This window comes from Calidris pugnax, unplaced genomic scaffold (genome assembly GCF_001431845.1).
Source record: "Calidris pugnax isolate Ruff unplaced genomic scaffold, ASM143184v1 scaffold42, whole genome shotgun sequence".
In the NCBI taxonomy this organism is placed as follows: domain Eukaryota; kingdom Metazoa; phylum Chordata; class Aves; order Charadriiformes; family Scolopacidae; genus Calidris; species Calidris pugnax.
Window position 1 is genome coordinate 2,523,711 of NW_015090920.1, and position 11,594 is coordinate 2,535,304.

General features: G+C 37.5%; 1 protein-coding gene across 1 annotated transcript in view; it reads left to right on the forward strand.

Annotated features, from left to right (window-relative positions):
* The window catches only part of LRBA (LPS-responsive vesicle trafficking, beach and anchor containing), a 464,550-nt gene that overhangs the window by 338,312 nt on the left and 114,644 nt on the right, over positions 1–11,594 (forward strand). The gene's annotated exons all lie outside the window — the stretch shown is intronic.

The window sequence follows — 11,594 nt, forward strand, 5'->3', positions numbered from 1 at the left end:
TAGTTTGGATCTTTGCTTGCAATATGTGGCTGTTTGTAATTTATGTAGGGCTATGGCTGAAATAATCGGAAGAAATGTTAGATTTACAAGTTGAGGAAGAAAAAAGGCATATAGTATTACTCATTCTTCAGACTAGCTCAGAAAAGTTTGAGTGTGGTCCATAGATGCAGATCTTATCCCATTTGTATGTCAGCTCCTCTGGTTCTAAAGAGCTAATAATCATCACGTTACAGAAGACTTGAAAGAGGTTGTTTAATTATAGAAATATTTGTCACTGATCACTTAATGTAATTTCAAGGGGGTTTAATTTTAGTATCCATTTAACTGCAAAGATGAGTGAACACTTTGGGAAAGAAGGTTGCATTTTAAATCTTCTGCCACCTCTTCCATTTTTTCCATTGTGTTGATGTTTTTCAGAGTGGTTTTTGCAAGAAAATAGAACTAATTTCTCCTTTGCCTGCTTCGTTCCCCAAACCTGTATTACTCTTCTCTTTCCTGTTTTGGAAAATCCTGTTGGTAGCACTGCCTGTCTTCAGTGTGTCCCTCGGGCAGTGTAATGAATTACAGTATCCTTGTTGGTGTTTCAGCACATTCTCAAAACTACTACATTGAGCTTTTCTCAAAAGGAAAGGATTCTGCATCAGTGGTGCTCTAAAATAAATAAATTAGAGAAGACTTTTTTTAATGAATCTTGAAAACTGAGGCTGCATGTGGCAGTCAGCTAACTGGGAAATACTGAATTAAGGCATGGAAATTCTCAAAAATATTCAGATACCAGTCTTATTGGTATTATGTCCTGATATTCCTTAGTTAGAAAATGGGAATTGAAAGAGTTCTGTTGTTGGCAGAACGTCAGACCTCATATTCATAAAACTTCAGGACAGTCCCATGAGAAGAAATCTGTGATTTATAAGTTATCAGAATGCTTTATCACCTCTGCTGGTGATATGATACCGTGGTCTTCAGAGAAGTTATTTGGCCTAGATTTCTGCAGGCAGCCCTAGGTTGCACCATAATAATCACAAATCACCTTAGGTGAATTTAGTGTTTTGCTTCATCTAGAAGCACGTGCAAATTTTATTTAAAGGAGGTATGAAATACACTTAACATTTAGCAGGACCGCTTGGCAAACCGTATTCAAACGCAACTTTTGATCTTAGTGTTGTGCTGATAGGTAATAGGTTGGGGAGGCAGCCTGACACCTCCTTGAGCTTGGCATGTGGGAGTGATTCAGGATAACCTGAGAAATAAAAAGCTGTGTTCTTAAGCAGACTTGTCAAAGGCCGCCTGGGACCTTCATCTCTCACAACTGTGGTATTTGAGCTTTTGCATAAAATATAGTTCTCCTTCTATTAATTAGGGATCTGGCTTGCCCCACTGTGAAGTTATTCTCCATCTCCTCCTCTAAGATTTTAGCTCTTCGGTTTCTTTTCCTCAGTTCTAGCCTGGGTATCAGGCTTTTCTCACCCTCACCTCTCCGTACTCTCCGACCTACCCTTCCCTCATCCTTCCATCACCTCCCAAAACTTTTCCTACTAGTGCCTGCATTTCTTGCACCCCTCTCTGTTATCTCTCACTTGTGTTATAATCCCAGGATGAAGTTGCTTCGTCAGCAGGAAGCAGCTGCTTTTTGATTATTACTGTTAAACTTTTGGGCACAAAATGTAAAATGCCTTTAAAGTCTTCTCTTAGAGAATAATGATCTCATTCCATATTCCAAATGTATATTTATTTTTTTTTGTACAATATACAGCAAGTGCATCTTTATTTTGTTAAATCTTGGGGGAAAAAAAGCAGTTCAGAACACTCTAGAATGGGGGAAGTGCTTGTTACATATCCAAAACTTTAATTTCAAGAAAAAGTAAAAAAAGCAGTTCAGAACACTCTAGAACGGGGGAAGTGCTTGTTGTATATCCAAAACTTTAATTTCAAGAAAAAGTAATCTGAAAACAGCAGTATATTAACTTCTGTATATTTGAATGATTAAAATGGCTTTGTTATTTCCTTCATTTCATTCAGCATTTCTTATGAAACCGAAATATCATATTCATTATCTAAATATATTTAATGTTTCCTTCTCGTATACTTTTTCCCCCAAGTGAATTCATCAGTGATTGTGAGTTTTGAAGATATTTTCATCAAAAAGTCTTTGCTAGAGATCTGCTTTGCTTCATAACTTCTGCTGGGAAAGTAGGTCTTGCAGTACCACTTGTCAAATGGTGTATTGAGAGAACGTGCAAAAGTTGCCATAAATTAGAGTTTTTCAAGACAAAGAAATTTTACAGGAATATGCAATTTTCAAGTATTGCACAATTGGAAAGAATAGAATTTTTTTTTTTTTTTTAAGGCTGACGTTAATTATGAAAATAAGAAATAGTTTACCAGGTGATGGTATATTAAAGTGTCTCAGATGTCATCCCTTTTGGTGACTTTGTAGGTCTCTGGTAGTGTTGCTATAATGCTGTTATCAAGTTTTGGTCAGTCTGGCAATGTTAAATTTAAACCTCTGTGCCAGTGAATTGAATTAAGTGCTTCTGTGTGACAGAGTTAACCTTATCATGGTGGTGGTGGCCCTGTTGGTGCTGGTGTGGGTGATGCCCTCTGTAATCTGCTGTTTCCGCAGCCGAATAAAACTGAGAAAATTATATGCAAATATTAGATTGCTTTTTCTTGTTAATTCTTAGTGGATTGGATACCGTCAGCGTCATTTTATTTTAAGTAGAATAGGTGTGGTTAGGAAGAATGCTTAAAGCTCAGCTCCTCACACATACTATCAAAAAAAGCTTGCCACAGTGGGGCATGGAATGATTCATTCAGTTAATGTTTCCTTGCTGCTTCCTGGTTCAGACAAAACAGTGATTATAGTATTTTAAGTGCTCATTTTGTAAGCTATCACACGTAGATTTTTTTTTTTTCCCTTTGTATTTCAGTTTACCTCTTTAAGCCCACAGATCTTATACAATGATTGGAGCTCATGAAATGCATACTACTTTGATCTGTGACCTTTTTGTGGTGCTAATCGGGTTCCTGATATCATTATACCTTGCTCATTAATCATATTTCTTGCGGCCCGTCAGCCAGCCAGACAGCCCAAGCCCCCTGTTTGCAGCCTCGTGTTGGCAGGTTTCTGCTTTTCCAGATTATTACAGTGTGATACTTTGGCTTCTCATAACCAGACCCACATCAAGCTGTGTGCTACAATTAAAGTCAGATGGTCCTCAGGTTGAAGGGGGATATACTGTTGCAGCTGTCTGTCTTTCTGGAACAGACCAGCACGGGGAACAGATGATATGTAGGACAGTGCATAATAACAGCTTGTACAGTACTGGGTCAATAGCAGGGGTTCAGAACATTAATTGACAGGCTGATAGCTGATGGAAAAGGGATTCTCCACCTCTTTTTCGTTCCATAAAGCGTGTATTTTAATTGAAACAGAGCGTCGCGCGTCCTCTGCGTTTGCTCTGAGAGAAAAAGCAGAACGGAGGATAATTAAAACTGGGTTTTTGATTGATGGAATGCCACGATGAGCTAAATGATAGCATCAGGATGTCATTCTAAGCAATACAAAGAAGTCGAAAATGCACGTATTTGCTTTTGCATGTAGTCGGTACTTTGTATTAGTTTGTGATAGCACAATATTTTGTAACAGCAGAAATCAGTGGGGAGAGCGGGATATTCTTCTGTGAGACAGTCTGTAGTTTGGTGGAAAAGTGACTGGGTTTTTACCATTCTGAAACCTTATCATATATCTCTAAAGCCCTGCGTTGCATTTAGTACCATAGAATAACCGCTAAGATACCTGAAAATATTTTTCTATTTACACAGATGCAGTTCACACTAATTTTATTATTGTCTAATTCCATCATTTTCTATATGTGTGCATAATAAGAATTATATTATTAGCTTAATAGCAGTAAAAACCCCACAGACTTTTAAAAGAGATAAAATTGTAATTCCTCCCAAAAAACCCCAGAAAAATCCCAAATGCAACATACTGTTGCATACTTATTATTTCAAAGTTGTGATATCTTTAGGGCATTAGTATCTGAGCAAAGGGGAGAATGCTCACTTGATCTAATAAAAAGAAGATACCCAACAATTTTTTGCTTCTCCCATGCTTCTGAGAGACCTATAGGGAAAAGACATGGGAAGTAAAATAGGGAAGGAAGAGTATAAAGAGGGAGATGTTCAGATGTTGTTGGGATACAGAAATCTTAAACAAAGGCTATAGCAGTAGTTGTCAAAATCTGCAATAGACATACCCTTTTAAACTTGGATTTTTCTGGGATCAACCCCACAGACTTTTAAAAGAGATAAAATTGTAATTCCTCCCAAAAAACCCCAGAAAAATCCCAAATGCAACATACTGTTGCATACTTATTATTTCAAAGTTGTGATATCTTTAGGGCATTAGTATCTGAGCAAAGGGGAGAATGCTCACTTGATCTAATAAAAAGAAGATACCCAACAATTTTTTGCTTCTCCCATGCTTCTGAGAGACCTATAGGGAAAAGACATGGGAAGTAAAATAGGGAAGGAAGAGTATAAAGAGGGAGATGTTCAGATGTTGTTGGGATACAGAAATCTTAAACAAAGGCTATAGCAGTAGTTGTCAAAATCTGCAATAGACATACCCTTTTAAACTTGGATTTTTCTGGGATCTTCTGTTGGCTTCAGAGTCTTCATTGTGTTAGCTTCCCTCCTTTAGAATAGTTTTCTGTTTCAGAAATTTAAATTCACCTGTTGAAGTTTGTGATAATTACTCCATTAAAGCTGATAGAAATTTTAAATACTCTTCTTATCATGCATGAGGAAGTAAACATTCACCAAGGCCAGGAGAAACCCAAGGAAAAGCCCCACACTCCCCACTGGTAGTTAGGAATAAGTAACAGTCCCAATAAGGCAGTTCTGTTTGTTCTAAATAGTAAAGTGGTCCATTTCGTCCTGTCATTGAAGGTTGGATATCTGAATGGGTAAGAATTAATTTAAAACTATTAATCAACTTGTATTAACTATATTTCACACAGCTCTGATGAGCCTCAGCTTTTTGAGAATTAGATTGCTTCAATGATAATAAAGTTGTTGAGGTCTGTCAAGACAGCTTTCTACAATATATCTCAATTTAAGCATTTTAGTGCTTTATTGCAGTTAGTCTTTTCATGATTAGTGGTTTATCCACTTGATTCAAATGCAAGACAAATTAGGAAAGTGATGAGATTACTGTGCTGGATTGAAAGTTTTGAAATCCAATTTTCAAATAATTTACAATGTAGTGATTGGAAGCTGGAACGCTTTCTGTAACAAATGAAATACTTAAATACATGAAGGTACTATACACAAAATTCATCCTGGCATGATAAATAAAATGGAGAGGAAGGGCGGGCCAGCCGTTCACCCTAATACAAATTTTAGTGGAGCAAAATGAATCAGTATTAAGAACCACTGGCTAATAAGAAAGATCTGCAATGAGAATTAGAGGATCATTATTGATCGATATGGTGCATTACTTTTTAGCACAGCCTACTCAACCTTACACCAGAAAACACTGAAAAAGCAATGTCCCCTGCCAAGTAACACACCAATAACAGTCAGAACTGCAGTTCTGGTGAGTCTTCACTCCCCTATCCATGGAAAGTGAATGGATGAAAAAAACCAAAAGTTGGTTTCAAGAACTGTTATGCTACTTTCAATCTATTACAACTATTGCTAATAGTCAAATAAAGATATTGAAGCAGCAGCTGAAGCAGTGCCTGTAACTTGGAATGTGCTGGAATTTTGTGTTATCTTGAGAAAATCTCTGTGCTATTTTTCCTGGTTCTACAGCTGTGGCTCTGGCAAATCATGTGGATATGAACTGTATGAATTAAGGCTCACAAGTGCAGATCACTAGTAAGAGATTGCTGCATTATTAGTCATACGTTGCTGATAGTAACTTGCTTGTTAAATATGTTAAATATGCATTAGAATGCAGGAAAAAAGGCTAAAATGCAAACCAAGTTAACAAGCAACACCAGAATGGTTATCTGTGCAGCACCTGCTTTGGAATTCTAGTTTCAGCAGTGTTGGATGTAGTCTTAAAAAGCTGGAGTGCAGATTGGTCTGTGTGTGATGGTGATGAAGATGCTGCTGGCAACCTGGGCTCATCTGAAATGTTGAAAGTATTTGGGTGTAGAATAGAGGAGAAGGAAAATCGTAGCTCTGTGAACTCCTCACTCAACTCAGGCTCTTCTGGATGGGTCTGTTGGCATGTTAGATATCTGTTTGTGTAGAAGAGAAGTGATGGATCATGGTGAAAAAGGAGAAGAGTTTTTATACCAGTTCTTTCAAACGCTTTACTTAAATATATATGTGATTGAAGTGTTACTTCAGTAGCACTTCCATTTGGATTTCTGATGTTCGGTGATTTCATGTGGCTTTTCTTTGGAAATTATAATCTATACACAATATAAGATTTATACAATATGCTCTGAAAAGGAGGATATCTATTAACTCTACAAGCATTTAAATTTTTAGAAAAAAATCACTCTCATAGATCTATAATAGAAAAAGTCTGCTGGAAAGTAATCTGTAACTACTTTTCCTGGGAAATACTTGTATTTCTTCTATGCCACATGTCTGTGTAATGCATTCAAAATAGGTAGATGTTTAAACATAACGATTGACGATGCATCTTAAAACACTGTGCTGCATTCATTTTATGTTCCTTTCAAGCTGTGATTATGGAAAAAGGTTTATGCAGGAGGTAAGGTTCCTTCTATAAGGAAAAATAAACATTTCCATTCATACAAGTCTCAGAAACTTAACAGTCTCATCCAGAAAGTTGTCGGGGATGTTATTCTTCAGCAAAGTTGGGTGTGAAAAGGCCAGCCTGCTGGCATGTTGGACTTCACGTATTTAAAAGTTTTATATTGTTTAACACATCATTTTTATCCTCATCTCTGCAAAGAAGGCAGTCCCGGGAAGCACAGTGCTGTGGGATATAGATACTTAACAGGCAGAGGAGCACAGAAAGTCTGTTAAAGAGTTGAAGAACTCTAGGCTAGTGTGTAAATTTAAGCAGCAGGATTCCTTCTTTCCTCAAAAAGTGCTTCCATGACTGCAGCGTGCAGTTCTAGTGAATGTCTGCCTTCCCCTTTTCATTTGTCCCTGTAGAATACCAACATTGGTTCAAACTGTATTTGTCCCTGCAGTATTTTTTTGCACTGTTAGAATTACTGCCCAAAAGTTAGAACCTGTGTTGTCTTTCACACAGAAATACGTGTGTGTAGGCTAGGGTCGAGAAACACTGGATTATTGTAAACAGTCTCTAATTATATCACATACAGAACTCATTATTAGCATAGAAAGGGAGCAGAATCAGACTTTCATTACATATTTTTAAGCACCTTAGTCAGATATGAGGGTAAATCTGGAATAATATTAGTAATGCCAGCATAACTGCATTGAGGTGAAATCAGTGCAAGTGCAAACCTCATTTTGGGGTATTCTAGAGGGAAAATAAAAGGATCGTTCAATATAGGACATTTTGGAAAAGTAGAGAAGAAATATTTCTAAAGGAATGTGATATATGGCCTATTAGAAAAGATTCTGAAAATCTGGGAATAAACAGAAGTAGACTAATTTTTCTGTGTGTACAATTGACTCTGTGTGTATAAGAATAACTTATTTTCATTGAAGTGCCATCTCAGAAATATGGCCAGAAATTCATGTTTATTTAAATCTAACTCTGTTGGAATATTGGTTTTACTAATTTTTTAGGTAAGAATTTTCATTGATTTAATTTGTAAAGAAGACTACTATACAAGAAAGACAAATATATTCAATAATATGAGGGAGGTAATGAGAAGTGAACTTGAAACATGTTTTTGAATAAGACTTGGCTTAAGAATGCTGAAGGCATTCATTTTTGGTTCCATAACACATCAAAATTTGCTAATATTGGAAGATTAGGTTTGTATAATATACATCATAGAATATATTGGAGAGGTACATTTGTAGGACAAAGTTAGGACAAAATTTGATGATGTAAAGAAATAAATAAAAAATATTAAAACATGGAAGAGAATGATACGCAGTTGAGAAAGATTATAAAAAGCCAAATGATAGCACGGTTTAAGCCTATACATTTAAAAAAAAAATAATAAAAAAACCCTAAGGTGGATAAATTTGCTTTTATCCAAAAAAGTTGATTGGAAGCAATCTAGGCAATTAAATTTGCTTCCAGCTCTTTTGTTGTTCCGTGTTGTAGAACTGCTGTTTGAAGGCGAGTCCGTGGAGGACATTAAAGTTATTACTGTGTGAAATGAAGTGGGAAACAATTGTGCTGGAGCCATTGCCCCATTTAACAGGTGTTGGCTAAATCTGTCTGTCTTCTGGGTGTCTGTTCTCCCAAAGCGGTGCCTGGGCACTCCCTATAAACGGGTCTTCTAAGGGATGCTGTTGAAAAGATATTAAAAAAATTTCGATTAACGCGGAAAAATCGCATCACAAGCTCATTATAGGAGAAGAACAAAAAAAGTTTGAGAGTGATGGAGGTTTCTTACTCGATTTACTAGGGATTGCAGTCTGTGACTGGAAGTTGCTTTGCAAAGATATACTGCAACCTGTTTCTCCCATAAGGTGAACTAATGCTGGTCAGGACTTGCACACAACAGAATGCACTGGTGAGAATAAGGTGGTGTTGGATTTATTTCAGTGTTGTCTAAGGTTTATTTATACATCGTATGTGAAAATAAGCTGCTAAATTTGAATTTGATGGGTAGCTTGTTCTGAAGAAAGTATTGGTAATAGAGTCAGAACGCAGAGAAGTTTCCATCCTCAGTGTTGGAAAAGAAAGTGTGGAGAAATAAACTGAGAATTTGTGGTCTTCAGCTGAAGTAGGGGAGGGGTTGAGAAAGCATGGCCATCTGTGCCCTACGTGGAAGGCTACAAAAAAAAAACCCCAAAAGTCAGCTGAGGCTTTGCTTTCAGTGCTTTTCCCTGGCAAGGCTCCACTTTTTGAAAGCTGGGATGAGGAAGAGTAACGTTGCTGAAACCATCTGGGGTCCAGAGAAAGCTCCTGACAATGGTACGGAGGTAGGGAAAGCTCTCCCACCAGGAAAGAGTCTCTTCTTCCTAGAAGAGGGAAGAATAAGAAAGAGCACAGCAGAAGCACACAGTGTAGTGATTGGTGCTAAGAAGATGCATCAGTAAATGGCATTCTCTATTTCCTAACATAATGAGGATGTCAAGGTTGTTCATAGAATGAAAAATTAAAATCTGTTACAAGGTAATGTGTAATTAGACTCAGGAACATTGAGAGTAACAACAGGAACCAGAAAGGGACTGTGGGCCTTTATACAAATAAAAAGATACCTAGTTTATTAGGCAGTACAAAACATGTAATATGAAACACAAGATCTTGTGCAGTTTAAACATGTTCTTGTGCAGTCTTAAAACATGCAGTTTTAAGACAAGCTCTGGAGGCATATGAGAGTTTCATGAGAGAAATAGTACCCTACCTCTTCTTGCTCCAATAAGTAGAAGTATCTTTTTCTTGACCACATCCAATTAACACTGCTTTAGCCTGCTGGCTTTGTGGAAAAGAAAAACTAAAGACATAGTAGGGGACTTGCAGGGAAGTAACTAAGGTAAGTCCCACGTCTCTCCTTCCCGTCCCTCACCGCGTTCCCCCAGCTGTCTCTTTGTTCAGGTGGCAAACGTTTGTCAGGCTGTACTTTCAAACTGCATCACTGAAACGGGATGAAAAAGCCTTGTTTCTAACGCAGGTTGTTATTTCAGTGAGGTGATTTACCAATAGTGGTGGCGGTGGCACAAATAACAGCACAGTTAGCGGCGGCGCGGCGCGAGTACAAACATTTCCGAGCGGAAACTTCTTGTTTTCTCTGTCAAAGCTGGAATCTCATTAAACTACAGCCAGCAGCGCGGGCTTGTAGGGCTAGACAAGCTCTAGTTAGCTCTGCTCCTGATATTAGTTTGCCTGTAGCAGCCCAGGGCTCTGCAGGGAGCCTGGTGCTGCTGCTGCTGGAGGAAGGGCTTGGGATGATTATGCGCCTTTTGCAAAAGCAGTGGGTGGAAACCGATGGGAAAGGTTGCTGCACCCCAGCCCATCTGCTCAGCATCAACCTCCTGCTAGATGTTCCCTCACATCTGCCAGTTGTTACCCTTTAATTGGAAGTTCAGGTGTAGCCCTTTTGGTTTAAGGGGAGGCCAAACTATAGCCCATCAGTCAATCAGGAGAATGTATTTAGCAAAACAAATGCCGGGCTTTTGACGATCAAGGTCATGCTCACCCGAGCAATAAATGTACTGGGCAGTGGGTTCCTTTGACTAGATGGCTGGTCCACCCTTAAATAATCAAGGACTGCGAATTCCTTTTCCAGTTTCTCTTTTTGAAGCAATTCAAGCAACCCCAAATCTCTTGGGTTGTAATTTTTACCCTCAATCTTTATTAGTTGAAAGCGTGTACAGCTGCAAGGTGTCTCCGTAAGTACTTACTGCATTAGTAAAATTTGTGATGTATATAGTCAACTACAGAACCAAATCCGATAAAAGACCAGTTTTAATTTCCTTATTTCGTTCTCTAGTAGCTACAAATACCGTATACTCTGCAATTTAAACCAATATCATTGTTCTGCTTTTGAAGGATGAAAGTTCCCTCTGAAGTAGAGGACAGGTAGTAAAAACACCAGAGCTAGAATTTCTCATGCTTGGGCTCACCCGACCCTTTCCAGGTCAGTTTAACTAGTTAAAAATGTTTTAGCTGTCTAGTTTGGCTCAGTTTGACTGAAATACATTCAGGGAATCCCCATTTGCTTGTGTCTGTACCAGATCTAGGAAACTTAGTAGGTTTTTGATTTATCCAGCAGCAGAGGGGCAGGTATATCTTCCATTAATATAGCTGCTTTATAGAAGAATATTAGATGGTATCTCTACAGAAACATAAGGTTTAGGTAACTCAAAGAAGGCTCTAGAACCAAGCTAGCCTGGTTTATTTCTTTCTGGAAGTAATTTTCTTCATCTTAAATACTAAAGTTTCAAAATGAATCTCCAATATATTAATTATATGAAATCTGTCTATCCCTCTGCATTATTTTTTTTTTTCATTCTGAAGTTTTATTTCCTCTTTGGATTTTATTTAGATAGAGTAGTACTGTTAATAAAAAGCAACAGCTTGTTAAGCAAGATTAAAGATATTAATAATAGCAGAAATATAATTGACATTCAAATAGGTCATAAGCAGCCAACATTCTGCATAAAGTAACATAATATATACTCTCATGAGGTTGTGTTTGCCCTTGCCCAAATGGGTAGGATTTCCCTAAGCCACAGTTTAAGAGGAAATTTTGGATCTGATCCAAGTTAGTTGTTAGTGAGAGTTGAACTGGGCTCATAAAAACATGAAAGGTTCAGCAGCACGCAAGTATTTTAGGGGAAGTTGATTAAAAATATTAGGAAACGCAAGTGGTTTTAGTTTTGCAATGTGTGGAATGAAAGTAATGTTGGATGTTTCATTTATAATGTTTTTAATTTCATTAATAAAAAATACATCATTCCCCATTGTTTAAAGGAAAAAAAAAAAAACCCACAACAAA